Here is an 8,863-nt window from a genome sequence, read left to right as displayed (position 1 = left end):
ATGAACTTGTTTGTATTATCTCTTCTGGTTGTGCAAATGCAGAGCGTGGCGCCTGGTAAGTCCACTTTGTATAAGTTTATAAACATTAGGGATGTCGATAAATGTGTTAAAATGTAATATCAGAAATTATCGGTATCGATTTTGTATTATCGGTATCGGTTTTTTTGGGTTTTTTTTATTTTTATTTTTATTAAATCAACATAAAAAACACAAGATGCACTTACAATTAGTGCACCAACCCAAAAAACCTACCTCCCTCATTTACACTCATTCACACAAAAGGGTTGTTTCTTTCTGTTATTAATATTCTGGTTCCTACATTATATATCAATATATATCAATACAGTCTGCAAGGGATACAGTCCATAAGCACACATGATTGTGCGTGCTGCTGGTCCACTAATAGTACTAAACCTTTAACAGTTAATTTTACTAATTTTCATTAATTATTAGTTTCTATGTAACTGTTTTTATATTGTTTTACTTTCTTTTTTATTCAAGAAAATGTTTTTAATTTATCTTATTTTACAATTTTTTTTAAAAAGTACGTTATCTTCACCATACCTGGTTGTCCAAATTAGGCATAATAATGTGTTAATTCCGGTTGATATCGGTATCGGTAATTAAAGAGTTGGACAATATCGGAATATCGGATATCGGCAAAAAGCCATTATCGGACATCCCTAATAAATGCTCTTTGTGTCGTCACCTGTTTGACTTTTGTGAGTTTCTATTTATTAATTCTATTAAATCCTACCTTATTCAATCTCATTATTACTCAAACATGATTATTTTAAACATATTTTATTTGTTACTTTTTCCTTTATTACTGCACAAAATATAATCTATATTTTATTTCACTGCTAACATTTTTTACTTTCAGCTAACATGAATCTCTTCATTGTTTTCATCTTCAACTGCTTCCTTCAACATTAAATACATTCTCTCACATTCTCATCTTTAAATTTAACTGTGACTGAGGAATTAATACTGAAATATAGCAATAAGATGACTGCAATATATAATTTTCTCAAACTTTCAATTGTATTATTTTTAGTTTCAAGTTTACAATAAAAAAAAAGCTGATACACAATATATAAAATATGTTTTATGTTTATAATATGGGACAAACAAACAAAAAATACTTTCGGAAACATTTATTTAACCGCCAATGGCGAAGATGTGTCTTAAATGTAAGATATTTATTGAGAAATGAAAATAGTAAAATAAATACAAGTAGTTATTAGACTTTAGTAGCAATTTAGAAGCACTTAAGTCCCATCTTAAAACTCATTTGTATACTCTAGCCTTTAAATAGCCCCCCTTTTTTAGACCAGTTGATCTGCCGTTTCTTTTCCTTTCTCCTCTGCTCCCCCTTATCCTTTGTGGAGGGGGAGACACACAGGTCCGGTGGCCATGGATGAAGTGCTGGCTGTCCAGAGTCGGGACCCGGGGTGGACCGCTCGCCTGTGCATCGGTTGGGAACATCTCTGCGCTGCTGACCCGTCTTCGCTCGGGATGGTTTCCTGCTGGCCCCACTATGGACTGGACTCTTACTATTATGTTGGATCCACTATGGACTGGACTCTCACAATATTATGTCAGACCCACTCGACATCCATTGCATTCGGTCTCCCCTAGAGGGAGTGGGGGGTTACCCACATATGCGGTCCTCTCCAAGGTTTCTCATAGTCATTCACATCGACGTCCCACTGGGGTGAGTTTTTCCCTTGCCCTTATGTGGGCTTTGTACCGAGGATGTCGTTGTGGCTTGTGCAGCCCTTTGAGACACTTGTGATTTAGGGCTATATAAATAAACATTTTATTTGAGGTAGCTACACACTAGCACTTAAAAATATTCAACCTCCATTGTAGGAAAAAAAAATATATTTTCTAAATGTCTAAACTGTCAACAGGTGGCCAAAAAAAGTAATATTATTATTGTGTTGTGTTTTTCATAGAACACCATGTGAGTCTTGACTGATATCTCGCAGTGTTTTATGTTCACTTTAAGACCCGACTGAAGACTGAATGACCTAAAATATCCACAGTGCAAGATTGTTGAACATGAAACCAAATAAAAAGTCATTTGGTTGTTTTTATTGTATTTACCATTTGTTTTGTTCTTCTTTCAGTGATTCACACGCTGAAGTATTTCTACACTGCGTCCTCTCAAGTTCCAAACTTCCCAGAGTTTGTGAGTGTTGGTTATGTTTGATGACGCTCAGATTGTTCACTATGACAGCAACAGCAGGAAAGCTGAAGCCAAACAGGACTGGATGAACAAAATCACAGCAGAGGAACCAAACTACCGGCAGATACAAACAGAAAAGCTTGTTTCTACAAAATCAGCATTGAAAAACTTAATAAGCGTTTCAACCAAACTGGAGGTTTGTTTATGTTGAATTTTCCACTGTTATGCGGGGGGGGTATGTTTCACTCTGCTTTACAAAACTTTGTGTGACTCAGATGTTCACATTGTCCAGAAGATGACTGGATGTGAATGGAATGATCAGACTGATGAAGTTAAAGGTTGGTATCAGTTAAGTTATGATGGAGAAGATTTAATATCGTTAGACATGAAGACATGGACATGGACCGCATCAAGACAATTAGCTTTCCCCTCCAAACTCATGTGGGACCAGAACAAATTCCGACTATACTACAATAAGTATTACTACACTGAGTATAGTCCTTCTTACTTGAAGAAGTTTGTGAACTATGGGAAGGAGGTCCTAATGAGAACAGGTAGAAGCACACCTTTTAACTTGTTAGCACTCCCCCTGTAGGAACATTACTGACATTACACTGTCTCTTTATACTCTTTCTCTCCATCCACACCTTCTCCCCACAATGTCTTCTGTTCACACGTGACACCACCAGTGTTGGGTTTGTTACTGAAAACCAGTAACTAGTTACAGTTACTAGTTACTTTATTTCAAAAGTAACTCAGTTACTAACTTAGTTACTTACACCAAAAAGTAATGCGTTACTGTGAAAAGTAATTATTTAGTTACTTTTTTTTTTTCTTCTTTTTTTTTTTTTAAAGCTCCCATTAATGCCCTTTTAGCCTTCATTTCAGTACTGTTATTGCACTGGAGAATAATACAATGTGTTGATCGTCTTGACATGCATTTGCATCACTGAACTCTGCTAAGCAATGTGCTCTACATACAACACACAAAGACAAAGATATGTTTCAAAGGGCCAATTTATTTCAGGCCAGAACAAATTGACACAACTATTTTAATTAGCTGCAACATAACATACATAAGTAACAAACAGCATAATAACAACATAGCTGTAAACCAAGGAAGTAGTAACTTTAACTTTACATACACAAAGCCTAACCAGGCGTTTTTTCTCTCAAGGAATTGTGAAATAAAATCATGTCTGAAGCCCAGAAGACTCTATGCATTTCCCCAGTTTTAGTTTAAAGATAAGGAAAGATTGGCCTGGCCCACTAGGATCCCTCTTTATGTTTGTGAACTTTATACATTTAGAGTGATGTGATAATCAAACACTCTAGAAGTCTAGCATGAAAGAGTATATAAGAGAATTGACAGAGTGTGTGTACTATAATTCATAATAACATTGATTTTGATTCAATATTATGTTTTGAGCAATGACAGTTTGAAAGAAAAAAAAACAGCTTTGTTTTATTTGTCAACATTTCAACTTTTTCTAAATTACATTTCACCTTCAAGCTTTTTTATTTAACTTTTGTTATGTTTTTGTTTATTTTAATAGTATTTTTAGAATGTGCTGTGGGCCTTTAAAACATTAGCTGTGGGCCGCAAATGGCCTCCGGGGCACACTTTTGACACCTTTGCTATAGATAATAAAAAATTAAATCTGATAAATCTATCGATAAAAAGCAGAGCCTGGCGACGCAAGCGCGTTTATCATAACTCTCTCGCTCTCTCTGTCTCCGCCCCTCCCTCACGAATGCTGCTGCGCGCACCCCTCCCCTCCCTCCATCCCCACACCCAGACACACACACTCTTCCTTGTGACACAAGAGATTCAGAAGGACGACACCGCAGCGCTCCAATAAAACACACTCAGATCTTCTGTTTCTAGCCGATACTACATACAAAATAACGTAAAATCACGGAGTAAGGCATCATGTAGTAACGGTAACTGAGTTACTGAACATAAAAAATAACGCGTTAGATTACTAGTTAATACAGCAAGTTAGTCCCAACACGTGACATCACTTCCTGTGCAGAGCTTCCAGAGGTGTTCCTCCTCCCGAAAACGGCGTCCTCTCTGGTCAGCTGCATGGCGACAGGTTTCTACCCCGACACTGCCGACCTGTTCTGGAGGAAAGACGGCGGGCAGATCTTCGATGACGTGGAGCACGGAGAGATACTCCCCAACAACGACGGAACCTTCCAGATGTTGGTGCACCTGAAAGTGGAGGTGACGTCCGACGTGGAGGGCAAGTACGAATGTGTGTTTCGGCTGTCTGGTGTCAAGGAGGACTTGGTTACCAAGCTGGAGAGAAGAAGCATCCTGAGCAACGCAAGCCATGGAGGTGAGAAATACACTTTTAGTTGGAGATGTTTCCCATCACAAGTCCACCTGTCACCATTACGGCGTGGCACAATTTGAAGAGTGGCCGTGCCAGCAAGCTGTCGGTTCCTGGTTCAATCCCCACCTTCTACCAACCAAGTCACATCCGTTGTGTCCTTGAGCAAGACATTGCACCCTTGCTCCTGATGGGCCGTGGTTAGCACCTTGCATGGGTGAATGTGGTAATAGTGTCAAAGGTAGAAAAGCGCTATACAAGTATAACCCATTGATCCATGTCACCATGACAACGCTTGACGTCTGCATGCAAAGTAGTCATGAAGTCACTCCGCGTGTGCTTTTTGCTCTCAACAGACAACTTGAGCGTTACCCTCGCTGCCACGGCGGCGGTCGTCGCTGTGGCGGCCCTCCTGGCGGCCATGGTCATGGTCAGGCGTCACAGAAACAGACAAGGTGAGGGACACCAATGTCATCTGTCTTCTTCTTTTTCTTCTTCTTCTTCTTCTTCTTCTTCTTCTCAGTGCACTCAGTTGAGGCCGTGAGTTGATGCTTTCATCCGGGCTGCAAAGATGCGGCCATGTTTTAGTTGCCTTCCAGCCAAACACTCAAAGATCCACAGAGACAGAGCAAACACTCTCACATAGAAACACAGCGTGACGTGAGGGAAAAGTCCATTTCACCTTGTTTCTCTTTCATCCGTCCATTCATTCACCTTCTTCCGCTTATCCGAAGTCAGGTCGCAGGGGCAGCAGCCTAAGCAGAGAAACCCAGACTTCCCTCTCCCCAGCTACTTCATCCAGCTCTTCCCACAGCAATCCCTAGGCCAGCTGGGAGACATAGTCTTTCCACCGTGTCCTGGGTCTTCCCCGTGGTCTCTTACCAGTCGAACACGCCCTAAACACCAACCCAAGAAGGCGTTTGGGGGGCATTCTGACCAAATGCCCGAACAACCTCATCGGCCTCCTCTCGATGTGGAGGAGCAGTGTCTTTACTTTGAGCTCCTCCCAAATGACAGAGCTTCTCACCCTATCTCTAAGGAAGAGCCCCACTATCCGACGGACGAAACTCATTTCAGTGCCTTGGGATCTTGTCCTTTCGGTAATAACCCAAACCTCATGACCATAGGTGAGGATAGAGACGTAGATCGACCGGTCAATTGAGAGCTTTGCCTTCCAGCTTAGCTCCATTTTCACCACGACGAACCGACGCACGGTTCGCATCACTGCAGACGCTGCACCAAGACCCCAAGGTACTTGAACTCCTCCATTTGGGGCAGGGTCTGTTCCCCAACCCATAGATGATTTTCTTTGCTGATTTTCATCCTAGTCGCTTCACACTTAGCTGCGAGCTGATCCAGTGAGAGCTGGAGATCCTGGCCAGGTCAAGCCAGCAGGACTACATCCACAAAAAGCAGAGATCTAAACCTGCAGCCACCAAACCGGATCCCTGTGCCTAGAAATACTGTCCATAAAAGTTGTAAATAGAATCGGTGACAAAGGGCAGCCCTGGCAGAGTCCAACCCTCACTGGAAACGGGTTCAACTTACTGCCAGCAATGCGGACCACCACAATCAGGCGGTCCGATACCCCATACTCTCTGAGCAACTCTACAGGACTTCCCGAGGGACACGGTCAAATGCCTTCTCCAAGTCCACAAAACACATGTAGACCGGTTGGGCAAACTCTCATGCACCCTCAAGGATTCTGCCGAGAGTAAAGAGTTGGTCCAAAGTTCTACAACTAGGACAAAAACCACACTGCTCCTCCTGAAACCGATGTTCGACTATCCGGCATAGCCTCTTCTCCAGTACACTTGAATAGACCTTACTGGCAAGGATGAGGAGTGTGAACCCACGATAGTTGGAACACACTGCTTCCTCAACTTTAGCTGACTCTTTCACAATAAAATACCCTCTTGTAAGCGCACGCAATACAAAGTGTGGCATATCTCACTTTTGACATGAGTCCTCATGATGAGTATCAGCCAAATGAGACATCAAGTGTGACATTCATGTTTGCTGACTCATCAAGAACGTATCCTAGTCAGGAAGTAGAAGAGCAGCACTCTGCTTCTTGATGTTTCTAAGTCACACCTCAAAGATCTGATGTGAGTGATGAGGCACCTTCTGGATGTTCTTCCTTCACCAGTGAGATGTTTACTTAGCTCACGGTGCATTTGTCCCACAGCTCGCTGAGGCAGTGTCGATCTCTCCGAGAACGTGACGGCTGAAGGCTTAGTGAGACGCAGCAGTCGTCACGCGGTGAGTTAGCTCATATGGACTGTTTGCACTTCCAATTGTTTTGGGGACTTTGTGTGAAGATGATGTTCATGTGCTTTTGTTTGGAGTCATCTTCTTCCTACAAGATGCTTGGTGTACTGTAAGACAGAGAGATGTCTCCATCGCTGAAAGACGTCATCATACTTGGAGATGAGATGGAGATGTGCTTTGATCTTCATCCGAATGCCCCTCACGTTATACCGTATACCATATATTTTTGTTCAATCAATCTATTAAATAGTATTGGTATAACCTTTAAAGGCCTACTGAAACCCACTACTACCGACCACGCAGTCTGATAGTTTATATATCAATGATGAAATCTTAACATTGCAACACATGCCAATACGGCCGGGTTAGCTTACTAAAGTGCAATTTTCAATTTCGCGCGACATATCCTGCTGAAAACGTCTCGGTATGATGACGTCAGCGCGTGACGTCGCGGATTGTAGAGGACATTTTGGGACAGCATGGTGGCCAGCTATTAAGTCGTCTGTTTTCATCGCAAAATTCCACAGTATTCTGGACATCTGTGTTGGTGGATCTTTTGCAATTTGTTTAATGAACAATGGAGATAGCAAAGAAGAAAGCTGTAGGTGGGAAGCGGTGTATTGCGGCCGACTGCAGCAACACAAACACAGCCGGTGTTTCATTGTTTACATTCCCGGAAGATGACAGTCAAGCTTTACCATTGGCCTGTGGAGAACTGGGACAACAGAGACTCTTACCAGGAGGACTTGGAGTTGGATACGCAGACACGGTACCGTGAGTACGCTTCCAAACATTTGATCGCTTGCCCGTACGTGCGTGCCGCTATGTGCATGTCACGTACGTAACTTTGGGGACTTTGGGGAAATATATGTGCTGTATGAACTTTGGGGAGGTGAACGGTACTTTGGGCTGTGGGATTGAGTGTGTTGTGCAGGTGTTTGAGTTGTATTGGCGGGTTATATGGACGGGAGGAGGAGGTGTTTGTTATGCGGGATTAATTTGGGGCATATTAAATATAAGCCTGGTTGTGCTGTGCCTAATAGAGTATATATATGTCTTGTGTTTATTTACTGTTTTAGTCATTCCCAGCTGATTATCAGGTCCTACACGCCTCTCACAGCATCTTCCCTATCTCCTTCACTCTCACTTTCCTCATCCACAAATCTTTCATCCTCGCTCAAATTAATGGGGAAATCGTTGCTTTCTCTGTCCGAATCGCTCTCGCTGCTGGTGGCCATGATTTTAAACAATGTGCGGATGTGAGGAGCTCCACAACCTGTGACGTCACGCTACTCGTCTGCTACTTCCGATACAGGCAAGGCTTTTTTTATCAGCGACCAAAAGTTGCGAACTTTATCGTCGATGTTCTCTACTAAATCCTTTCAGCAAAAATATGGCAATATTGCGAAATGATCAAGTATGACACATAGAATGGACCTGCTATCCCCGTTTAAATAAGAAAATCGCATTTCAGTAGGCCTTTAATGTGCAGCTCAATTGAGAGAGTTGGGTCAAAAAAAATGCGGATATTTTTTTTATAGAGTCGCGTTGGACACTTGTTTTACTGTCCAAATTCGACATGGTATCTTTAAACAAGTGCCCGAGTCTAGCAGGACCGATAATCAACATTTCTGTTTTCTCAGCATTAAGATGTAAAAAGTTGCTGGACATCCATTGTGCAATTTCTTTAAGACACGTCTCCAGATGACAACAATCTGGCGTGTTGGTCGGCTTTAAGGGCATGCAAGGTTGGCTGTCATCAGCATAACAGTGAAAGCTAACACCGTATTTGCGTATGATGTCGCCGATCCTCGTGGTACGCCGCAGCTGACCATAACATACTCCGAGGTCACGTTGTTATGGGATACACAGTGCATCCATCACACTATTATGTGATTTGATGCGCTCTAAAAGAATGCTATGATCAACGGTCTCGAAAGCAGTGCTGAGATCAAGAAGTAGCTATATACAGTATTTTCCGGACTATAAGCCACATATGTCGCATCCACTAAATCTGAGAAGAAACTTTTTTTTTTAATAAGTTAGCCGCACTGGACTT

The 8,863-nt window shown here is 42.1% G+C and overlaps 1 pseudogene; it reads left to right on the top strand.

Moving 5' to 3' along the window:
- Positions 1 to 5,082, top strand: LOC133577215 (major histocompatibility complex class I-related gene protein-like; annotated as a pseudogene).
- Positions 5,083 to 8,863: the final 3,781 nt, after the last annotated feature.

Source organism: Nerophis lumbriciformis, linkage group LG37 (genome assembly GCF_033978685.3).
Source record: "Nerophis lumbriciformis linkage group LG37, RoL_Nlum_v2.1, whole genome shotgun sequence".
NCBI lineage: Eukaryota > Metazoa > Chordata > Actinopteri > Syngnathiformes > Syngnathidae > Nerophis > Nerophis lumbriciformis.
Note: the sequence above shows the minus strand (reverse complement) of the source record. Positions and strands in the feature narration are given on the sequence as shown.